This window comes from Sceloporus undulatus, chromosome 2, assembly GCF_019175285.1.
Source record: "Sceloporus undulatus isolate JIND9_A2432 ecotype Alabama chromosome 2, SceUnd_v1.1, whole genome shotgun sequence".
Taxonomy (NCBI): Eukaryota; Metazoa; Chordata; class Lepidosauria; order Squamata; family Phrynosomatidae; genus Sceloporus; species Sceloporus undulatus.
The window spans coordinates 253415754-253427111 of NC_056523.1; the positions used below are offsets into that span (position 1 = coordinate 253415754).

General features: G+C 42.1%; 1 long non-coding RNA gene across 2 annotated transcripts; it reads left to right on the forward strand.

Annotated features, from left to right (window-relative positions):
* The first annotated feature begins 419 nt into the window (after window positions 1-419).
* On the forward strand, window positions 420-8981 carry LOC121923075. Of its 2 annotated transcripts, XR_006102304.1 has the most exons (4): window positions 420-475; window positions 6919-7057; window positions 7724-7857; window positions 8529-8981. It is a non-coding gene; the product is annotated as an uncharacterized LOC121923075 (long non-coding RNA). The 2 variants fall into 2 exon arrangements; XR_006102303.1 differs by lacking the exon at window positions 420-475 and having other exon boundaries at window positions 5713-7057.
* Window positions 8982-11358: the final 2377 nt, after the last annotated feature.

Below are 11358 nucleotides of genomic sequence, written 5' to 3' on the forward strand. Positions count from 1 at the left end.
AGAAATTAAGATTTATTAATGGAGATTTCTTCATAGTTAGGGATGTTTCTTCTTTTCTTTTAATTAATTTTTTATTATGTTTCCAAGTTAGGGGTGTTTCTGTGATAAAGGATGAGGAAAGTAATTTGTTCTCTCTCTACAAGTACTGGAAAAGTAACAAAATTAATAGCGGGCTGCCTGTAAATTTTGAGTTCCTCCTGCGTGGTTCCAGAGCCCTCTCAGAAGTCACTGGCTAGAATCCTATTGCTTGATCCCTGCTAGAGTAGACCCATGTTGTTTATTGTTGTGTCCCTTCAAGTGATTTCTCACTTACAGCAAGATTTATTTAGAGGAGGTTTGCCATGGCCTTCTTGGAAGAATGGGACTTGCCTAAGGTCACCCAGCGGGTTTCCCTGGCTGGGCTAGGATTTGAATGCTGGTCTCCAGAGTCCTGGTCCAACAATCAAACCACTACACCACTTGAGTCAACACACAGGTAAATCCAATTGCTTTACTGACTCTACTGACAATCCTAATGGTAGTATTGTAGGCCAAAGTATGATATCCACAGTATTTGTATTTTCAGAGAGGCCAAAGTCCAGGTGGCTCTACAGAGAAACAACAGCTGGAGAGCTGCCCCAGTTGCCCCACCATCTTCCATCTGAGGTGTTTGCTTCACGTTGCACTAAGCAATGGTAGGGCCAGCCCTGTTTTTTTGGATCAGAGTCAGCTGGTGGTTCTGCCAACATGGGGGCAGTGAAGCATCTGTGGATTTTACTGCTGTTCTTCCAAGTTGAACAGGAACTCAGTCAGCACCAGTAGAGCTGCTGTTCAGTTTGGAACAGCTGTGGGAAGAGGAGGTAAAATCCAGAATGCATTTACTTTGCCCCCTCCTTGCTCTGGATCTCTGCCATCTAGTTTGTTGAGTGCAGATGTGCTAATTTCATAGCTTGCGTATACACAGAGACACATGTGCCTTCATGTGTCACGCATGTTCATTGACATGACATCTACAGTTTTCCCTTAAGTGACATCATTTTTTGCACAATATTTGGAGAAGTTATTGTAAAATATAACTTAGTGCTTTCTTATATCTTAATGTAGATTTTGTTTCAGATTATTTTAAAAAGTGACTTTTACTTGGCCTAAATATTTGGCATGAACCAGGCAATTAAGTAATTAATAGGCAGCTGCCAGAAAAAAAAGCAGTGTGTGGGGGAGTACACAAATCTAGCCAAAAGTAAGCCCCAGGTAAATTCACTGAGCCTAATCACAGGTAACTATGTATAGGCCTGGTGTCTTCATTCCTGGAGAGAGGGGTGCAATTGCCCTGAAAATGATGGGTGCTTTTATAATGCAATCAGATGTTGTGCCAATTATTTTCAGAATATCCATAAATGGCCGGGGGATATGCAAAACATTCTGTCTGCGATGCAATTTTACAGACTGACCACGTGGTGTCAGAGATGTATTGTACAGTACTCTTGTAGCTCATTTGCTACAGCTGGTCTTCTAAAATCAGACTTACTGTATATTGTATCAATGGCTTTCACATTTATTTTTTATTTTTTAGCTGGTTCTTGCTAACACAGTGCCTTATCGTTTTTATTCTGATTTCCATTCTCTCTGGCATGTCCTGCATGCCTCATCAGTTTCCATCTCTTTCTCACACCTTCCTTTTTTGTTTTTTTCTGTATATCCTTGAATACTAAAAGAATCTGCAGCTGTGTGACAAGAGTTAATAAAAGATGTACTTGCTTTCCCTGGGGATATTCTTTCTGTTCCTAATTAGGCCTCTTTGGGGAGGAGGGGAATACATTCATCAAAATAACTTTCAGATGCAGAAGGTGGTTTTTCTGCTGAAACGGTAAATCTCATCATGAGAAGATTGCTTTTGACTACATTTCACATTTAACAAAATCAAGATTTCTAGTCAGCAAACTGAAACAGAAACTTTTTGTAAAGTTTCTTGACTAGGACAAACAATTTGTGGGCTTGGGGATTGGAAGTAAATCTGAATTTTAGAATTTAAGTGAGCTGAGCAACCACAAAGCTAGCATTACTAGAGCGATAGCCCATTAAAATGGAGCCAAAGTTACTAGACATTAAAGTTTACCAAGGCTATGCACTGTCTTTGTGAAAATGTAGACATATTAATGATGGGTGCTGAATGAATGGGCCAATTTAAGCACTGACAAAATAAAACCATTTGGGAAAGGTGGCACATTTGTTGAGCATTATTTTGCTTGCATGTGTGATTAGTGCTACAGTGGACCCTTGTTATACACTGGGGTTTGGTTCCAAGACCCCCCGTGTATAACAAAATCCATGAATGCTCAAGTCCCATTAAATATAATGACAGCAAAATGGTGTCCCTTATAAAAAATGAAAAATCAAGGCTTGATATTTGAAATTTATACTTTTTTTAACATTTTCAAACCATGGATGCTTGAATCCGTATATAAAAAATCCATGTACAGTATAAGAAGGGCCAACTGTATAGTCCTATAGTTGTAGTCCCCCCCCCCCAACTTACTAGGATGCATTCAAAATACATGTGAACAACAAAGATTCAACCGGAGTTATTTTCATGGTCTGAATAACCCCTTAGTGCCTCACCAAACTGCAAATCACAGGATTCCATAGACACCAGCCATAGAAGTTAAAGTGAAATCCAGTGGTACAACTGTGTAGCATGAAAGGCCCTAAATTAAGAAGCTCAAACATTGTAATGCTTCTCATACAGCAGTTGTTCAAGTCCCTTGATCATTTTGGTTCTGCACCTTTTCCACTGCTACAGTATCAATTTTCAGTTGTGGTAATGAGAACTGTATATTGTAGCTGGGGGACTCCTCTGCTCACATCCCTTCATTATGAGAAATGATGGTTGATTGATTGTGGGGGTTTCCAGGCTATTTATTTATTTTATTTCTATGCCTACTTTATCCCAAAAAGGGACCCAAGGCAGCTCACAATATTAAAAACCACATTAAAATAGTTTATTTAAAAGACAATCAAAATAACCTAATTTAAAAAGTACAAAGTTAAAATTTAAAACACACAAAAGTTAAAAAACATAATCTAAAACAACCCCCTCCAGATAAAACCAACCTTGCATGATTTGAAAAAGCCTGCCTGGATAAAAATGTTTTTACCTGCTGGCAAAAGGCCATCAGGGAAGGGGCCAGCCTAGCCTCCCGTGGAAGAGAGTTCCACAGGGTGGGAGCAGCCACTGAGAAGGCTCTCTCTTGTGTCCTCACAAAGTAAGCCTGGGGTGGTGGTGGTACCAAGAGAAAGCCTTCTCCTGAGGCTCTTAGGGCTCTGGCTCATTTGTATGGGGAGGTACAGTCTCTCAAATAGTCTGGCCCTAAGCCATTATAGGTCATGACCAGCACTTTGAAACCAGAAATAAATCAGTAGTTAATAGAACTATATACAGTGAAACCCTATACAGTAACTGGCTCCAGTCAGCATTCTGACTGTAGCGTTTTGAACCCACTGGAGTTTCAGAACAGTTTCCAAAGGCAGCCCCATGTAGAGTGTGTTACAGTAGTCCAAACGGGATTTAATCAAGGCATTTGTCACCATAGCCAGAACTGATGTCTCAAGGAACGGGCACAGCTGGCACTCTAGTTTTAACTGTGCTAATGTACTCTTGGCCACTGCTGAAACCTGGGCATCCAGGCTCAGAGCGGAGTCCAGGAGCACACCCAAGCTGCGAGCCTGAGATTTCAGGAGGAGTGTAACCCCATCCAGCTCAGGCTCAGACCCAGTTCCCTGATCTGCCTTCTGATTGACCTGGAGGACCTCTGTCTTGTTTGGATTATGTTTCAATTTGTTTGCCCTCATCCAGTCCATTACTGACCACAGACACTGGTTCAGTAGCAAGATAGCTTCCTTGGAATCAGATGGAAAGGAGAAATAGCGTTGAGTGTCATCCTCATTTTGGTGGTACCTCACGCTAAAGCTCCTGATGACATCTCCCAGTGGTTTCATGTAGATGTTAAATAACATGGGAGACAAAACAGAACCCTGTGGGACTCCACAGGCCAGCGGCCAAGGAGTCGAACAGGAATCCCCAAACACCACTTTCTGGGTCACCCCCTCCAAGAAAGACTGGAACCACTGCATAACAGTGCCCCCAAGTCCCACCTCAGAAAGGCGGCTCAGAAGTATGCCATGGTCAATGGTACTAAAAGCCGCTGAGAGGTCTAGCAGGACCAAGAGGGATCCAGATTGGATCTAGATAATTTGTTTCATCCAAAACCTCTGGAGCTGAGAGGCCACCACTCCCTCCAGAACCTTGGCCAAGAATGGAATATTAGAGACTGGCTGATAATTATCCAGAATGGTGGGATCCAGAGAGGTTTTTTTCAGTAATGGCCTCACCACAGCTTCTTTTAGGCAGGATCGAAACCTGCCTTGCTGCAGTAAAGCATTCACCACTCCCTTTGCTTTGGATGATATCACACAACGGGTTTTGCAGCTCCAATCTGATGTCACTCCTTTTGCAGCTCCAATCTGAAGTCCAACCATGCAAATTCCCGTTAAAATGTGATAGATTATCACACATGACTGTTTTCTATGGGGGGTACTTCCAAGCCAGATCCAAAGCCAATCCAAAGTGACTCCTGATTTTTGTGAATTTGGTAACAAGCGGATTCACAGAAATTGTTTCCAAACCCGCTTTGATTTCAATCTGAATTGGTCTGGTGTGGAATGCAACTTTGCTTCTGTCCAAGGTGGCAAATTTCCCATGATGTAGCGCTGCAATTTTGCTCCATTTGCTTCCGGTACTCCTTCAAGAACAGAGGCTGCATAATATTTCTTTAATAATAATAATAATAATAATAATAATAATAATAATAATAATAATAATTTATTTCCTACCTCTCCTCAAGGCTGGAGGCAGGGTACTCAAAGAAAACCAAGGCACTGCATAATAATAATAATAATAATAATAATAATAATAATAATAATAATAATAATTTATTAGTTTGCTGAGGCACCATAGCTCTCTGGCAGAGAAGGCTCAATGTCTCACAAAACTACAGTTCCCAGAATTCCATAGCACTGTGCCAGGACAGTTAAAGTGGAGTCAAATCGGATTATTTCCCCAGTGTGTATGCAACCTAAGAGAAAACAACTGTTACAAAGGGAAGGAGAGTGGATTGGATTCAGGGAGGTGGTACTTTAGAGAGCATGGAGAATAAGGGAAACCGGATCATTTCTGCAGTCCTCCAAAATGAGTCTCTTTCAGAACCAAAGGATTTACTTCCAAGTAAAGCTGCAGCTTCTACACTGATTATTTTGCAGTGAAATAAATGTATTATTATTATTAATAATAATAATTGGATGGGGGCTCTGACATGGAGGATAGATGTAGATGTGGCTGAAATGGATGTGGGCTCTGACACGGAAGATAGACGTAGATGTGGGTGAAATGAATAAGGAGAATGACAGGAGGATAGATGTAGATGTGGCTGAAATGGATGGGGGCTGTGACATGGAGGACCCATTTGGATTTGGTTGCCAAGGATGGGAAAATAGAAGGAAGGAAGAAACGTGAAGCCATCATTCATGTGAGGCTAGCATTCATGTGAAAGTAGAACCAGGAAGTGGCCCCCTTCTTCACCCCGGAAGTGCAAAGGTTCACGATGCGTTCAGAGCCCCACTGAGCATGCGCAAAGATGCCAATTTGAATTGGTGACTCCGCATGGTATGTACTGGTGTGACAATTTATTTTGCACTTGCTTTGGTTTGCCTCAGGAATAACCACAATTCCGCTCTTCACATGAGATAATCACGTGAATTGCCTTAGATTCGAATTGACTCTGCTTCCCCTTCACTTCGAATTTGCTTTGGATTTTAGTTCAAATTTCACATGTGATAAACTCCTTTGTGTTTTCTGTTTTTAACCAATTATAGATCCCGAAAGGGACCCTTTAACCCATTTTTAAGGAGTCTTTGCTGAGAGACTTTGTCAAAAGCCTTTCAGAAGTCCAAGCAAACAATGGCCTATCTATGTACTTATTCACACTTTCAAAGAATTCTAAAATGTTAGTGGGACAGGACTTATCTTTGTGAAAGCTATGTTGATATTTTCTGAATAAGGATTCTCCCTGTTGTCTGATAACTCTCTGCAAGTTTCGTTGGAGAAAAAGGTTAAACCTATATAGGTAGGCAATTATTTAACGCAGAGGTGGAAAACTTTGGCACTCCAGATGTTGTTGAACATCATCCCTTATCATTGGCCTTCTGTGTGGGGCTGATGGGAGATGAAATATGACTGCTTCTGGAGGGCTGCAAGTATTCCTATGGAATTCTAACTTGCCCAGTTCACTGAGGATTCAGAAACGTACAAAATGTGTTAAAGATTATAAAAAGAGAGAAGAATATGCTTACTTTGCTATATTGTTTGCAAATTACTGAAGCTATTGTCCATATATAGTTGGGCACTTCATTATAGGAAGGGGCTTGAGTCCAAAATTTATTCCCAATAACTTGCTGTTTTTTCAGAATTAAGAAGTACTATATGAACAGTCCTAGCTATATGTTAAATCCACTAGATGGTGCTATTTGTTAACTGGATATTTTCTTCTTCCTAGGAGAAAGAGAAGTTTAGATTCTCTTACCAGTCTCACTGGAGAAGAGTATACGGGAGTGATTCATCACAAAGCCATTAATTCAATCAGCCCTGATTATGTTGCAAAATGAATATTTTATATGGTCATATTTTATATTAACAGATATGGGTTCACAGAACTGGCGATTTTGTACAATTGCTTTTTAAACTTTATGGATCTTTGCTTTATTACGGGATCATCCTTGTATTACACCAGCCATTTCTGGACCACGGTTAAAGGGCAAGTGTAACTAAAATATCAGCTGTATAAAAACAATCCGTAAAATAATTATACTTTACATCTCTGGTTTCAGAAAATTAACATTGAAGAGAAACACAGAAAGTGGGTGGGAACAGATATTTCAGGAGATGCAAGAGATATTGTGGACTGGAGCCCTTTAAGACTTGCGGGTTGTGAGTGATCCAGAAGAATCATGCCTGGTGCAACTCCTGGTACGTAGTTCAGTCTTGCAAGATACAAGAGAATTCTCATCTTCTGATAAGAATCTGAGACCCTTTATAAGATGAGCCCCTGTAGATTCTGCTTTACAGAGATATACAATAATTAGGGCTTACTAATTTTAACACTTAGGGTCAGTTGGTGTATGAGGGAGCAAAGAAAATGGTTCACCCTACCATCTCAAATTAAGGTACACAGAACCTAGTCAGTCTTTTTGCTTTGGCACATGGCACAGGCCATATCATAAGTGCTTCTTTCTACTTCTGGTTCCCAAAACATAATAATGCTGAACTGAACAGTAAGTAATGTTTTATGATACTCCATTTCTTCTGCCTGGCATGGTCACATCTCTGCCTGATGGTAGATCCAGCTTTGCTAGTACAAGTTTTCTGGTACCAGCAATTGCTAGTGTGATTGGCACATTTGAAATAAAAATGTGGATCAAAGAGTGTGCTTGATGAATAGAGATGGAGCAAGGTGTCTCTTTTCTGCTGTGTTTGTTACCCCAACAGGAGCTTGCTGTCTTTCAGTCAACCTCTAATAGTAGATGCCACCCCTAGAATATTGTGCTAAATACTCTCTCTCTCTTTCTCTGGTTCATACCTTCCCTATCAGTTTGTCAGGGCAAGAAGTAACCATGTGTTACTTTTTTCTTGCAGAACCACTAGTGAAATAATGGAATGGAAGAGGCTACAGGTTTTGCAGAAGTCTGGAAAAAAAAGATCAATATAGCTCATTCATGCAGTCCAGGTATGAGGACAAAAGAATATTCTTGGGGACATCACTATTTAAGGTGAGACATGGCTGATAAACTGAAGTAGGTTCTTGAAAAAGGGGACATTGTTGGAAGAGTAGCTTAACCGTGGCATCGTTTCTGGACTTTTCCAGGGTAACAGATTCCTTTCCAATAATTAAGAATTCAGAGGGTTGTTTTGGTACAAGTGCGGGACTTGAGGCAGAGTCAAGGCACAGGCAATGTGTTCTTCCAGCATGACTCTGCTGAATGTTAACCATAGATAGAAGACCTAGAGATTTCTAGAAAAAATACTTCTCTAGTTATTTGTAAGTTCACTGCAATTCTATGGTCAACATCCAGTGGATATTGACTATAAAGTTGTACTGGAGGACCTAGACATTCCTAGAGGGGTGTTCTCTCAGGCAAAAAATTAGTAGCTTTTTATTTGCAGTTTTTCCACTTTCAAGGAGGCCTTGTGCCCCTAACCCCAGTGAATGTGGAGGGCCTACTGATTTATTTATTTATTTATTTATTTGCCATGGCATCATCGCAGGGAGTTTGGGGTTCATAGTTTATAGAGGCTCTTGAGCTCTTTGGCTAATTTTAAATACTCCTCCCTAAACTACAAACCCCAGGGATGTTGTCATGGCAGTAAAGTGGAATACAGCACTATAACTGTGTTGTTTTCTCTGTTTTCCATCTCCTTTTTTCTTGCTGCTAAAATTCAGAAGCTTGATCTGTGACTAATGAAGGTGTGGTTAAAAGCTTAAGTCACATCAGCCAGGCCCAAGACAAGAGAAGTGGGTCAGCAATGGGAAGTGTGACAGCATCCTTCATTTCAGCTTAAGGCAAGTGGTCAGAATAAGAAGTTTCTGTTGTCTGGAGCATCTTGTACCTGAGGTGACCATCTAATGTTGCCTTCTAGCAGGACCAGTCCTCTTTCACATCTGTAAGAATAGCACTGTTTTTTAGCACTGATGGTGTATAAAACATATCTTTTTTGACTAATGGTTACTCAGAGTGGGTCTACACTGGCCAGAATATTCTGGGTTGCTCCTAGAGTATTCTGTTCCCAGGGCTGCCCTAAATTTCCCTCTTTCTTCTGCACTCCGGAGTGACACCAGGCAGCTATAGACACCTGCATCTTGCTGTGCTGCCTGGTGCCACCACTGGTGCAAGTTGCTCCCTCTGAAGTAAAAAATGAGGCACCCAGCATCAATCACATGGCTGAGTATCTCGTTCTGACCTCAGAGAGAGTGACCCATACTACCAGTAATGGTGACGGGTGACACAGCAGGACATGGGTGTAGCTAGCTACTGGAATAAAATCCAGAGCAAAAAGGAACGTTGGGTACTTACCGTGACACGTTCATTTCCTGCAGAGAAGGGTCCTGGCATCCTGTAATCTGGGTTTAGCTCCTCCTATTTGCTCCTGTAGGCAGGGACAATAAACAAAAGACCGGCCCCTATATAGGGAGGAGCTAGCCCCCCTGAGCCTCAGTCAATAACAAGCCAAGCGACTAGTAAGGTAATCAAGGAACTGAACTTCAGTAACCTCAGCTAAGGGTTAACTAGAACACCTTAGAAAAAACTAGTCCAAGAACAAACAAGAACTCAGAATACCAATCCAGCAACAACAAGAAGAACAAGGCAGGTCCACCAAGAGCCAGGCAGGGTCGGAGGCCGCAGGCAGCACCCGGGTGGGCAGGATGCCAGGACCCTTCTCTGCAGGAAATGAACGTGTCACGGTAAGTACCCAACGTTCCTTTTCCCAGCAGAGAGGGTCCTGTCCTCCTGTAATCTGGGATTTACAAAAGCCCTCTTGAACTGGGAGGGAGGTGCTGCTAGGAGACTGTGGCCCTCGACCCAATCTGTTGGAGGATCCTCCTTTGAAATGACGCCTCTGCGGACTGAGACACATCCAGTTTGTAATGTCTTATGAAGGTCGAAGGCGACTTCCATGTGGCCACCCTGCAAATATCTGACAGGGAGGCGCTAGTGGTCAAGGCCGCAGGTGTAGATGCACTCCTGGTTGAGTGCACCATCAACCCCTCGGGTGGAGTGAGGTCAAGAGTTCAGTAGCTCTTTTGAATTCAAGACCTGATTCACTTACTCAGAGTCGAGACTGGTACCTTGCACCCCAAAGAGCCCAGGCGAAAGGAAAGGAACATCTCAGATGACCTAAGGTTGAAGTCCTCTTGATGTAGATTTTGACGGCTCTGCACACATCCAATGTGTGCCAGATCTTTCCCAAGTCCTTCTTAGGATCGGGGCAGAATGAAGGCAGGAGAATGTCCTGTGACACCTGAAAGGCTGAGTTGACCCCAGGCACAAAGGTAGGGTCTGGACGAAGGCACACTGAGACAGGCCTAAAAATAAACAAGTCTTTACATACCGACAGGGCCCCAGCTCTGACACCGATCTGGCAGAGGGAATGGCCGTGAGAAAGATGACCTTGAGGGAGAGGTGTTTGAGGAAGGCCTCCCAAAGGGACTTCATCGGCCCAACCGTCAGAGCCTCTAAGACCGTGTTCACATCCCAAGATGGAAGACGATGTCTGGTGGGCAGGCCCTGTTGGAAAACTCCCCTCAACAGCCTCTTAATGTGAGGATGGCTGCCATTCTAGCTGCTCTCGTATGGAGCAGAAACGACGTGATGGCAGACACCTGCCTTATAACCATGTAGGTCAAGTCCCTTCTTAATGTCATCTTGGATGGACTATAGCAGGTCAGCCACTGAAACCCTGAAGCAGTTGATGAGAACTTGCCCAAGCAGTGGATTATGTGATCAATCAAAATAGAATCTGATCTAATCTGGACCTATGGCAGCTTACAGCCCACCACTGATCACCTTGTCAACTGTTTATAGCAATGAAGGTGATATTAAGGTGATTTCATTTGTAGTAATTAAGACTTACCATTCTGAAAGAGGAATGTTAATGTCTGACTTCCAATTAAAATTTCAAAACAATGTGCAGTTCTTTACTGGGACATCTGTGAACCTGTGTAAAATAAGACTAATCCCATGGTTAGGCACAGAAGACATTGGATTAACCCTTATCTCGCAGACATTGGTGAGTCCATGCAAAAGCATAGATGCACTCTGTGTTAACAGGGCATGTGGTCAGAATTAAGTCTGATTTCATCTGAGGATGAACTAGTCTGGAGGCTTCAAAAATCACCCCAACTCCATGTAGCAGGCTATCCTCAACCTGTATGAAGGCTGAGGGTCTCTCGGCTAAATGAACTGCTGATTAAGGAGACATGAAATGGGAACAGGGGGCTTGGCAAGGATAGCCCTCTGGTATCTAATTTTGAGGAGAGAGTTTTCTCCACAAAAGGGATCTGTCAAAGGAACACAAACTTAAATTCAAAATAGTATAGTGGGCCCTCAATATGTACTGGAGTTGGATTTAGGACTTTGCATGGATACCAAATCCATGGAAGCTCAAGGCACATAAAATATAATCACATAGTAAAATGGAGTCTCCTGTATAAATAGTAAAATCATAGTTTGCTGTGTCGTATTTTTGTTTGGTTTTTTTTTTTTTTTTTTTTT